General features: G+C 50.5%; 1 protein-coding gene and 1 pseudogene across 1 annotated transcript in view; both read right to left on the bottom strand.

Moving 5' to 3' along the window:
- Positions 1 to 889: 889 nt before the first annotated feature.
- LOC102462207 (elongation factor 1-alpha, somatic form-like) lies at positions 890 to 9,085 on the bottom strand (annotated as a pseudogene).
- LOC102450378 (sodium-dependent phosphate transport protein 3-like) overlaps positions 9,086 to 11,889 on the bottom strand; it is a 27,138-nt gene continuing 24,334 nt past the window's right edge. Inside the window, exon 13 of the transcript XR_012897588.1 lies at positions 9,086 to 9,183. The gene's annotated coding sequence lies outside the window, so the exon portion shown is untranslated. The remainder of the gene's footprint in view (positions 9,184 to 11,889) is intronic.

The following is an 11,889-nucleotide window of genomic DNA, read 5'->3' as shown; positions in this document are numbered from 1 at the left end:
CTGCTTCTCCCTCCTCACTAAGCAGTGGGCCTACCCTGTCCTTGGTCTTCCTCTTGCTTTTAATGTATTTATAAAAGGTCTTCTTGTTTCCCTTTATGCCTGTAGCTAGTTTGATCTCATTTTGTGCCTTTGCCTTTCTAATCTTGCCCCTGCATTCCCGTGTTGCTTGCCTATATTCATCCTTTGTTAGTTGTCCTAGTTTCCATTTTTTATGACTCCTTTTTTATTTTGAGATCATGCAAGATCTCCTTGTTAAGCCAACCTGGTCTTTTGTCATATTTTCTATCTTTCCTACACAGCGGAATTGTTTGCTTTTGGGCCCTTAACAACGTCCCTTTGAAATACTTCCAACTCTCCTCAGTTGTTTTTCCCTTCAGTCTTGCTTCCCATGGGACCTTACCTACAAGTTCTCTGAGCTTATCAAAATCTGCCTTCCTGAAATCCATTACCTCAATTGTGCTGGTCTCCCTTCTACCTTTCCTTAAGATCATGAACTCTATTATTTCGTGATCACTGTCCCCTATACTGTCTTCCACTTTCAAGTTCTCAACTAGTTCCTCCCTATTTGTTAAAACCAAATCCAGAACAGCTTCTCCTCTGGTAGCTTTTTCAAACTTCTGAAACAGAAAGTTGTCTCCAATGCAGTCCAGAAACGTATTGGATAGCCTGTGCCTCGCTGTGTTAGTTTCCCAACATATGTTTAAGAGGTTGTGAATTGTGCTGACTCTTTCAAGCAGGCTAGTGTAGGTTAGAGCAGCCCTGGCAGTTGGTCGTCAGCCACCAGTTGACTACAACCATGTTGGTAGGCTGATTTGAAGACATGAAGCGCTTACTCCTTAAGTTACACTCTAAATGCAGAGAGACTCCTAGCTGAAGGAGACCAAATCACTGAAGCAGAATTCATCCTTTATTCATACCACAAGAGAGCAAAACCAAGGAAAACCCCACACAAGTGCAACCACCAACCCAACATTTAAAACAATTCCTCTCCTTCCTTTCTTTTGGAAGCTCTTCCAGTGTGTTTTTCTGCTCAGGAGCCAGTCCTGGCTAAGCGAGTCCAGACGTTGATCTGTGATCGGGAGAAGGGGGGAGGCTTTGCTCAGAGACACCTACTGTGGGAGCCCAGGCTGGCACATTGAGAACTTGGAGAAATCACTTCTTACTGGCCTTCACTGCTGACCTGGTGATCTTGGCAGGTCCACCAGCCTTCTTCTCGACAGCCTTGATCACTCCCACGGCCACTATCTGCCTTGTGTCACGAACAGCAAAGCGACCTGCAGAGAAGAGCATCATTAAAAGACAAAGATCGATTAAGAAGCCTTCCATGGATGGTGGGAGCGGTGTCTAGGTTAAGGCTGGGAGTTTGGTTTGGGAGCTGCAATTTGTGGATTAATAAAATGCTTCTGCAAGGCATTACTAAAGCTACTGATGGGGGAGGCCTGAGTTCACCTTCCACTGGTATGGAGGAGACTTTCTTAAAGCTGAATCCAATGATTCATTAGATTGCCAATGGAGGTCCAATGTTAAGAGATGTTTAGACAGACTCAGCAAGAGCCTGACTAGGACCAATAGGAGTATGCAAACTTACCAAGAGGTGCGTACTCAGAGAAGCTCTCCACACACATGGGTTTGTCAGGGATCATATGCACAATGGCAGCATCTCCAGACTTCAGTGCCTTGCGATTGCCCTCCAGCTTCTTGCCAGACCTGTGGTCGATCTTCTCCTTGAGCTCTGAGACTTTGCAGGCGATGTGAGCAGTGTGGCAATCTGGCCAGGGTGGTTCAGGATGATGATCTGCAAAAGAAAAAGTTATCCCTCTTCAAGGAGGTGGGCAGCAATAGGGATTTTAAAATATTAGATATTTTCAGGCTTTTATAGCATTGTATACACATTCAGGCACTGCAAGATACACTGAAGTGAGTTGAAATTAGTACATCGCTAACCTGAGAGGTGAAGCTGCCAGTCTCCATGGGAGGGTCGGTCTTGCTGTCTCCAGCCACGTTCCCACGGCGGATGTCTTTCACAGACACGTTCTTCACATTGAACCCAACGTTGTCACCCGGCAGTGCCTCTGCCAGAGCCTCGTGGTGCATTGCCACTGATTTCACCTCTGTGGTAATGTTGCTGGGGGCAAAGGTCACGACCATGCCAGCCTTCATGAAACCAGTCTCCACACGGCCCACGGGGACAGTTCCGATGCCTGAGGGAGACGAGAACTGGTGAGTCTGGTGTTAAATAGCTAAGATGTTACTGATAAAAAGAACAGGGAAGGAATAGGAGATGCCACAAGCAAAGACTGCCAGCATTTTCTGCTCAGCCTTTTGGGCAGTAAGGGGACCTAGGTCAGCCCAGCGCTGCCATGAGGGGATGGGATGACATCTCTAGCCCAAGCAGACATTGAGGGCATGTCTACACTTGAACCCTCTTTCGAGAGAGGGATGCAAATGCAGACATTCGAAATTGCAAATGAAGCCGGGATTTAAATATCCCGCACTTCATTTGCATATTTGCGTTATGGCGCTATTTCAAAATGGTGCTATTTTGAAATAACAGACACTATTAAGACGCGGTTATTTTGAGAGAAAACCCTTCTCTTGAAATAACTGGTAAACCTCATCGTATGGGGAATACAATACAGCCAGCCACACACAGACCCATAGCGTGCAGCTCCACAGCCGGCCACACGTAAGCGCACACAGACCCATAGCGTGCACCTCTGCAGCTAGCCGCACATGGGCCTACAGCACGCTGCACACAACTGCAAGGGTGCAAGTGTAGACATACCCTCAGTAGGGAGGTGTGCAAAGTCCATGTGAGCTGCAGTATACGTGGAACTACAGCACTTACAACGGCAGCCACCATTTTACATGCTCCTTTTTGTAGACAGTTCTATCATCCCAGCCCTGATGGGAACCACTATCCCCCGCGCACTCGCTCACCGCCGATTTTGTAGACATCCTGCAGGGGCAGTCAGAGGGGTTTGTTGATGAGCCAGGAAGGAGGGATAATGGAATCCAGGGCTTCCAGCAGAGTTGTACCAGAAATACTACCTCCCTTCCTGGTTATGCTCCAGCCTTTGAACCATGCGGATGGGCGAGGGGGTTCAATTAGGTGCATCACCAGAGATCAGTTACAATTCAGAGCTTAGGGGAACTTGTCAGCAGGTCCCAGGTTATTCAGTTCCTAGAGCTTCTTCCCCTCCATTCCCTAAAAAGCTTAAATTAACCAAGTTCAGGTCTTGAGATTTGTGGGAATGAACAGGAAACAGATCTTTTAAGCTCAGCCTTTACCACGCCACTTAGGACTGCACCTTTACGTGAAACTCTAGCTCAGTGCAGTGTGATACAGACAGTCCAGCTGAAAATCTCAGATCCTCCGAAAAATCATTTCTTACTGTAACCCTGGGAGAGCCAAGGGATGTGAGCAGTAGCAACTTTAAGCTGAATTTGTCTGAGTTCACAAACCACCCACTCTCCCATCTGCAAGCCAATGCGGTCTCCATCCCCCCAGACGTCTCCATCTCTCTACTAGAGAGGGCTATGCAGAAACACGCGGATACTCACCTTGGCACTGGCCTCCAGCATGTTGTCCCCATGCCAGCCAGAGATGGGCACAAACGCTACAGATGCTGGGTTGTAGCCAATCTTCTTGATGTAGGCCCCCATGTCCTTGGTGATCTCCTGGTAGCGCTTGCCACTGAAAGGGGGCTCCGTGGAGTCCATCTTGTTCACCCCAACAATGAGCTGCTTCACCCCCAGTGTGTAGGCCAGCAGGGCATGCTCAAGGGTCTGCCCTTTCTTCAAGATGCTAGCTTCAAACTCTCCCACGCCAGCTGCCACAATGAGTACTGCACAGTCAGCCTGGGAAGGAATCAGGCCCTGAGAACAAGTTCCTACTAGGAACCATGGGCCTACTAGGGATGTTACAGACCACAGATAAGAGATATTACCCCTCCCCCCAAAAATCAGTCTTCCTCATGAGAGGGGGCAGCCCTTCCCTATACAAGCCTAAAAGCTGCACCCCACCCCACCCCCAAACACAGAGCCCAATGCATTCTGTGGCAACATTATTCCCTGCAATGCTAAGGCCATATGCAACTGCAAGGCTATTTTAAACATACATTACAGCTTTCCTGAGACACCCCAAGCCCAGCACAATCAAACTGTTTCTGGAGCTTGACTGCTCCAGCCCGTACCTGAGAGGTGCCGGTGATCATGCTCTTGATGAAGTCCCTATGGCCGGGGCATCGATGATGGTGATGTAGTACTTGGTGGTCTCAAACTTCCACAGGGAGATGTCAATGGTGATCCCCCGCTCCCGCTCGGCCTTCAGCTTGTCCAGCACCCAGGCGTACTTGAAGGAGCCCTTTCCCATCTGTGTGGCAAGAGGAGGCACCAGTTAGAGGGAGCAGGGACCCTACTCTTGGAAGCAGCTACTTGAGAAAGGACACACACCAAGGACAAGGCCTGGCCACCGAGGGGAGTGAAATGCAGGGGGGAGGTGTAAATATTTGAAGCTGGTTCTCCCTGCCTGGAAAGGGACAGCTACCCCAGCAGGGCCTACTCACTGCACAGCAATGGCATAGGGAACCCAGAGGCAGGCAAAAGATCCCTGATCTAGGGTGGGGTGGGCAGCATTACCTCACCCCATTGTTATGTCATAGCATCCAAGGGTTACCTTGTAGCCCAGAAAGGGTCCAATTCCAAAGGGCTCCAAAGCCTTTTTGGGGGTGTAATTGGCTAGAGGGACTCGGGGGGAGGGGATGCAAGTAAATGGGAAAGGCCTCCCCACCTCGGCCTCCTCTTTCTCGATGGTTCGCTTGTCGATGCCCCCGCACGTGTAGACGAGGTGCCCGGTGGTGGTGGATTTCCCAGAGTCCACGTGGCCGATCACCACGATGTTGAGGTGCCTGAGAGCAGGGCACGCCATGCCCGTCCCGAGAGCCCCACAAAGCCACGTTCACCTCCAGTCCAGTTCTCCTGATGCGTTTCCAAACAGGCGCCCCCCGGATCCCGGGTCTTTTAAAGAGCCTGAGGGGGAGGATCTGAACGCCAGGCCCGGCCCGGCGCTGCACAAGGCCCGGCCCTCACCGCCCCATTGAGGGAGGGATTGCATCGATTAGACCAGACACCTTGTCGACTCCCTGCAGCAGGGACACCAGGTAGGGACCCTCCCCCCGCCCTCTGGCCCCTTCCTGGGCCCCAGCTGACCTCTTCCTGGGCTCCAAAACTCGGACCCTCTGTCTGCAGAGCCAAACCCAGGGAGGATTAGCGGGGGTGCTACTCCTCGCCTCCCAGTTTCATAGACTGCACCTGCCCTGAACTCTGCCTGGTTTAGTCTTGGGATTCCCCACATACCACTGTGCCCCTCCTTACCCCTTCTGTGCTAACCCTGCATTCAGACACTGAGCCTAACAGCCAGTCCTGGCTATAGCACGTGGTTCAGGTTTGGCTCTTTCCCTTTCCTGGCCATGGAGCTGTGGTCATGCCATAAAAACAAGGAGCAGTCCTGTGGCTCCTTAAAAACCAACAGATTTATTTGGGCATCAGCTTCTGTGGGCAAAAACCCACTGCCTCAAGTGGGCTACATCCAGACTGGCATGATTTTCCGCAAATGCTTTTAACGGAAAAGTTTTCCGTTAAAAGTATTTGCGGAAAAGAGCATCTAGATTGGCACCGATGCTTTTCCGCAAAAGCACTTTTGCGCAAAAGCATCTGTGGCCAATCTAGACGCACTTTTGCACAAAAAAGCCCCGATCGCCATTTTCACGATTGGGGCTTTTTTGCGCAAAACAAATCTGAGCTGTCTACACTGGCCCTTTTGCGGAAAAGCTTTTGCGCAAAAGGACTTTTGCCCGAATGGGAGCAGAATAGTATTTCTGCAAGAAGCACTGATTTCTTACAGTAGGAGGTCAGTGTTCTTGTGGAAATTCAAGCAGCCAGTGTAGACAGCTGGTAAGTTTTTCTGCAAAAGCAGTTGCTTTTGCAGAAAAACTTGCCAGTCTAGACACAGCAGCTACAGATACACAGCTACAGCTACACAGCCATGTCATGGCTCCTTCCCCACTCCGGCATGATAAATGCAGAAGTGGGGGCCAGCAAGTGTATCCCAAAGCCTTATCTACCAGGCTTTGGTATAAAACTTCCCCCCAAGATCTTAAAAACCTAGATCTTGGGAATAAAACTTCTGCTGCCACCACCCAAATGTTGATAAAGAAATCAGGGGAAAGATCATTTGGGAAATCTTCCCCCTAAAACAAAAATCAGGTCACACCATTAACCACTGCCAGGTTAATTAAAAGAAAAGAAAGAACTTTTATTATTACAACAATATTCCTGTTGCAAACATAATGACTAGATAGGGAGGTAACAAAATATACTCATGGAGAAACTCCATGGCTGTGTCCAGACTCAGGGGTTTTTTCGAAAAAAATAGCCTTTTTTCGAAAAAACTTCACCTGCGTCTAGACTGCAGCCGCGTTCTTTCGAAATTAAATCGAAAGAATGCGGCTTTTCTTTCGACGGCGGTAAACCTCATTCCACGAGGAAGAACGCCTTTTTCGACGGAGATCCGTCGAAAGTAAGTGAGTGTGGACGGGAGGAGGCCATTTTTTTGAAAATATTGGCCTCCAGGAAGAAGCCCTGGTGGACAATCTGGGGCATGGCTTGCATGTCTGTCTGCAGCCATTTCTTAAAGGGACAGGCACCCTCACAGCCACTTGTTGCAGCAAAGGAGCCAGAGCACACTGCTACTTTGGTGCAGCATGTCCCAGCCCCAAGACCCTCCTGGCCCTTCCAGAGAGCCTTCTGGGGACCCAGCCAGGGGCTCCAAGCGCCGGGCACCATCCTGGTCTGGGCCAGAGCTCAAGACCCTGCTGGAGCTCTGGGGAGAGGAGGAGGCCTTACAAGCCCTCAAAAGCCGGCGGCGAAATGCCGACATTTATGGCCGCATGGCAGAGGCCCTGGCCCAGAAGGGACACTACCCCCGCACCCAGGACCAGGTGCGCTCCAAAGTGAAGGAGCTGCGGCAAGGGTACGTCAAGGCCACGGAGGAGAGCTCCCGTTCTGGTGCAGCCCCCTACTACTGCCCTTATTACAGCGAGCTGGACCAGATCCTGGGTGGCAGTAGTGAAGCACGCACACCACGGCGTTTTGTCCAGTCAGGATTGGCAGACCCTGTGGTGGACGCTCCCGAGCAGGACCCAGAGCAGTCTGGAGACGGGGACATGGTGCCAGAGGAGGAGGACAGTGAGGAGACGGCGACCCTCACCCTGGAGCCAGTCACCCAGACCCCAGAGGCCTCCCAGGTGTCATCTGGCGCAGGAGAGGAAGCAGCAGGTGAGTGCAGTGAGGTTGTGTAACACCCGGGGGGGAGGTAGGTGGGTGCACAGTGGGTGATGCACAAGGGAAACCTGTCATGCTCAGGCTGATGCCCAGGTCACACAGGGTACGTCTACACTACAGCGCTAGTTCGAACTAACTTAGTTCGAATTAGTTAATTCGAACTAAGCTAATTCGAACTAACGCATCTAGAACTAAAAACTAGTTCGAACTAGCGCGTCCACACTGATTGGACACAGGGGGGCATTTAAGGGCAGTTGAAACCGGTTCTGGCAGGGCATCAGGTCAGTAGTTGCTTTGTGTGGCTGCTGTCTGAGGCTATCTGAGGCTCGTGCTTAAAGGGACCCCCCTGGACAGCCGGTTCTCAGCTTTTCCTGCTTGCTTGCCAACCTCGCCGAGGGACAGCAAAGCGTCGGTCTTCGTGCCCGTCTGTGTCGGTGCTTCCCTTCGGGGGGGACCGCCGCAGGTGGCAACATGGAGCCACGGCTTGCCCTGCACCTTCTGGTGCACGTTCTGGACTTGCTGCTGCAAGCCTGCCAGCAATGGCTCGAGGCTGCCTGGCACCACCTGGGGAACGTCAGCCCCCTGCCTCTCTGCCTGGCCGCCCTGGGGGCCGTGGAGGAGCCGCGGCGGCGCCCCGGCACCGGCGTGCCCCGCCGCGTCTGGCATCTGGACACCAGCAGCGACTGGTGGGACCGCATCGTCCTGGAGCGCTGGCAGGACCGACAGTGGACCAGAATAGGGTTGCCAGATGGTTGAAATGAAAATACTGAACACCTCCCCTTCCCCCCCCCCCCCAAAAAAAACACGGTGAAAAAATTCTGTTGAAGAAAAAAAGGGGGGGGAGGGCCAAAGTAGTTGCACAAAAAAAAAATTTAAAATAAAACAGTATGTCCCCTTTAAGATTGAGTGCAGGGATAGGAACAGGGGAGTGGTTGAGCACTAAGACCCAAGGGAGTCATTGCTTCCCCTTGGTCTTTTTGCTGGCAGCCTTGCAGAACCAGGTAAGCATGGGGGCTGGAGTCAGGGGACTGGGGGTGTTGGAGGCAGGGGCGGGGAGCTCAGAGGGGAGGAGGGGAGTGGAGGCTGGGCACTGAGTGTTTGTAGGGTTGCCAGGTGCCCAACATTTTCGCCTCCTGGCCGGGGGAAAATATCAGAAAATACCAGACATCTTAGGTGTCCGGTATTTTCTGAAATTTTTTACCAGACAGGAGGCGAAAATACTGGACTGTCCGGGTGAATACCAGACACCTGGCAACCCTAGGCCAGGATCTGGACTCATTTATCTGGGACTTGATCCTGAGCAATAAAATACTGGAAGAGCTTCCGCAGCAACTTTCACTGTGGGTTTTGGGCAGGCTGTGGGGGGTTCCCTTACACTTTTGATGTGACTAAAACATTCCCAAGACAATCTCTCTAAGCACTTCCTGGTATCAACAAACATCTGAATGTTGTTGCCCTGGCTCACACCCTAACCACAGGAACTAGAAGTCAGAATTCTCAACTACTGTCTAAAAATAAATTTGACAGGCACTTCAGCAAAAAGATTGTAAAACAAGAAGAAATCTAAAGCTCCCTCATGCCCTGAGCAGTCAAGCAACCTATTCACATGCCTCTGTGACGAGGGACTAGTGAAGACTTTGCATCATCTTTAGTTTAAAAAAAAAAAAAAACCCAACCAAACAGAAGTTTCCGATTTGGTTTCAAGAACCAAACCAGCTCTTTCAAGAAGGGAAATTTAGTCACTTACCCAAGCTTCAAACTAATTATAAACTTCCTGAAGAATCTTAAACTGCAGCTTTTGCTACAAGCCATTGCTCAACTGTGCTGGATTAAGTAAATCTGGAAAAAAAACAAGGATTAAGCTTCAAACCAGGTACTCTCTGTATGAGGCAGTGTTCTCAGAACAAGGCACAGGTAAACAAGGTACTGGTTTTCTGCTGAGAGTAGAAATTGAATGGACAAAGCACACAAGCCCTCACATATTCTCCCTTCCAGGGACAGGGTTAACCAAGTATTCCGTTTTTTCTTATCCACGGCAACATGCAGGCAGCTAATCCAGGAGTGCTTCATTTAGCAAAAGAGGCTCATACTATAAACATGGAAGAGCCTATTGGACAAGACTCACCATTGCAGATCACCTCCTTAAAGGTAATGGAATATCAGAGCCATTTTGCCTTGACTTCCCCCAAGGTCTATGGATAGGTGCTGGAACAAGGGGGGCAGTGTAGATGAGTGCTGTGGTACCCCCTGGCTTGAAGTGGATCTCATTATATTTACATTTTGAGTCTATGAATCACAACACCCATGCTATAAAAATTGCTCCAGCACCCTGGGTCTGTGGCTGCCTCCTGTTGCAGATGTGACCTGAGCCTGTCACCAAGCCTCTCCAAAGCATTCAGCCTCCTCAGCCACATCCAAAAACATCAAAAGAAGCTTTCGCCCTTTATAGGTGGGCTCCCAAGAGCAACAACCAGTCTAACCCCAGCTCCTGATCCACTCTCCAACCAAGGGCCTTTGGCAGGGCTCAATCAATTCCAGGCCTCAGTTGCTGGGCTTTCCTCTTTCACCCTGCACAGGTATAGCAGGGCTGACTGGTCCCCTCCCTCCAAGCCCTGAAAGGGACAGACCTTCCGGCTACAATCCCTTGGACCAGTATTACAGATTGCCGGTTGGTATAATCGCTAAGCAAGGACCTGGCAGCTGTTATTACAGTGAAGCACACTGGCCTCAGTCAGGGTCTGCTAGATTGCAAATAACCATCCAGTTTGTGGGCAAATACATGAATGCTCCTTGATTCCATCTCATTCTCTAGATGGCCCCTTCCGGCTAGTACCACTCTAAAATGCCTCACTTCTGTACATTCCCTATTAACCTGGCCAGAGCCTGAAGCCAAAGCCTTCACCTTCCTCAAGACAGCCTTACTCTGGCAACCCATGTAGATCAATTACTAGGAGTATAATCACTATGCCTAATGATACCCAGCCCTTCCACAGTCCCTTTCATTCACTGATCGCAAAGCACAGATGGGTTCTCTCATTATCCCCGTTTTACAGATGGGGAAACTGAGGCACAGAGCAACTCACACACACACACACACACACACACACACGCAGAATCCTGGAGCTGGAAGAGACCTCAGGAGGTCACTGAGTCCAACCCCCTGCCCAAAGCAGGATCAACCCCAACTAAATCATCCCAGCCAGGGCTTTGTCAAGCTGGGATTTAAAAGTCTTTAGGGATGGAGATTCCACCACCTCCCTAGTGTAACCCATTCCAGTGCTTCACCACCCTCCTAGTAAAATAGCTTTTCCTACTATTCAACTTAGACCTCCCCCACTGCAACTTGAGACCATTGCTCTTCATTCTGTCATCTGTCACCACTGAGAAAAGGAAGTTACTCACCCTGTGAAGTAATGATTGTCCTTCGAGATGTGCCCCGTGGGTGCTCCACTCTAGGTGTCAGGTCCCGTCCCGGCGCCGCGGCGCAGAGACTTTTCATAGCCGTGCTCCGCTGGCTCGTGCATGCGTGGTTCAGCAGGACAGCGTTCGCGCCTTTGATCAGCCGCGCACGAGCCGGCAACCGTCAGTTCCTCTCACCCGCTCATCTGAAAGACAAATTAAGAGAAAATTCCGGAGCGGGGAGGAAGGGCGGGTCGTGGAGCACCCACGGGGCACATCTCGAAGAACAATCGTTACTTCACAGCGTGAGTAACTTCCTTTTCTTCTTCGAGTGGCCCCGTGGGTGCTCCACTCTAGGTGACTCCGGAGCAGTACACGGAACAGAATCAGAGCACTCCGGAATCAAGACTACCGGCACGATTCAGTACCGCTGTAGCCACAGAAAAATCTGAAGCAAGCTGATCGACTATAGCGTAGTGCTTCATAAAAGTCACATTAGAAGACCATGTTGCCGCTCTGCAAATGTCACGAAAAGACACTCCATTGAGGAAGGCCGTAGTAGTAGCAACTGCCCTAGTTGAATGAGCTTTTGGAAGAGAAGGGAGAGGCTTCCCCCGTAATGAATGGCACATGGATATACATGAAACTATTAGTTTCGAGATACGCTGAGAAGTTAGTGGTTGCCCTTTTGAATGTCGTGCTAATGATACTAGCAAACAGTCTGTTTTCCTAAAATCCCGTGTTCTGTCAATGTAAAATGCTAAGGATCTTCTCACATCCAGCGTATGCAACTGTGCTGCTTGTGTTGAGGTATGGGGTTTCGGAAAGAAACATGGCAAAACCACCGGCTCGTTTATGTGGAATTCAGAGGAAACCTTTGGAATAAACACCGGATGGGTCCTCAGTGTCACCGATTCCTTCGAAAAAACTGTATAGGGCGGTGAGGCCATAAAAGCTGCTATCTCACCCTGCGAGCCGAAGTAATGGCTAGGAGGAATACCAGTTTGATAGTAAGTAGGTGCAATGACACTGTAGCTAAGGGTTCGAAGGGGGGACGAGTCAGAGTTTGAAGGACTAGATCCAAATTCCATAAGGGTGGAGGAGGCCTCCGCGGGGGATGGAGATTCGAGAGCCCCTTCAGAAATC

This window comes from Pelodiscus sinensis, chromosome 25 (genome assembly GCF_049634645.1).
Source record: "Pelodiscus sinensis isolate JC-2024 chromosome 25, ASM4963464v1, whole genome shotgun sequence".
NCBI lineage: Eukaryota > Metazoa > Chordata > Testudines > Trionychidae > Pelodiscus > Pelodiscus sinensis.
This window is presented reverse-complemented; position numbering and strand designations above follow the sequence as displayed.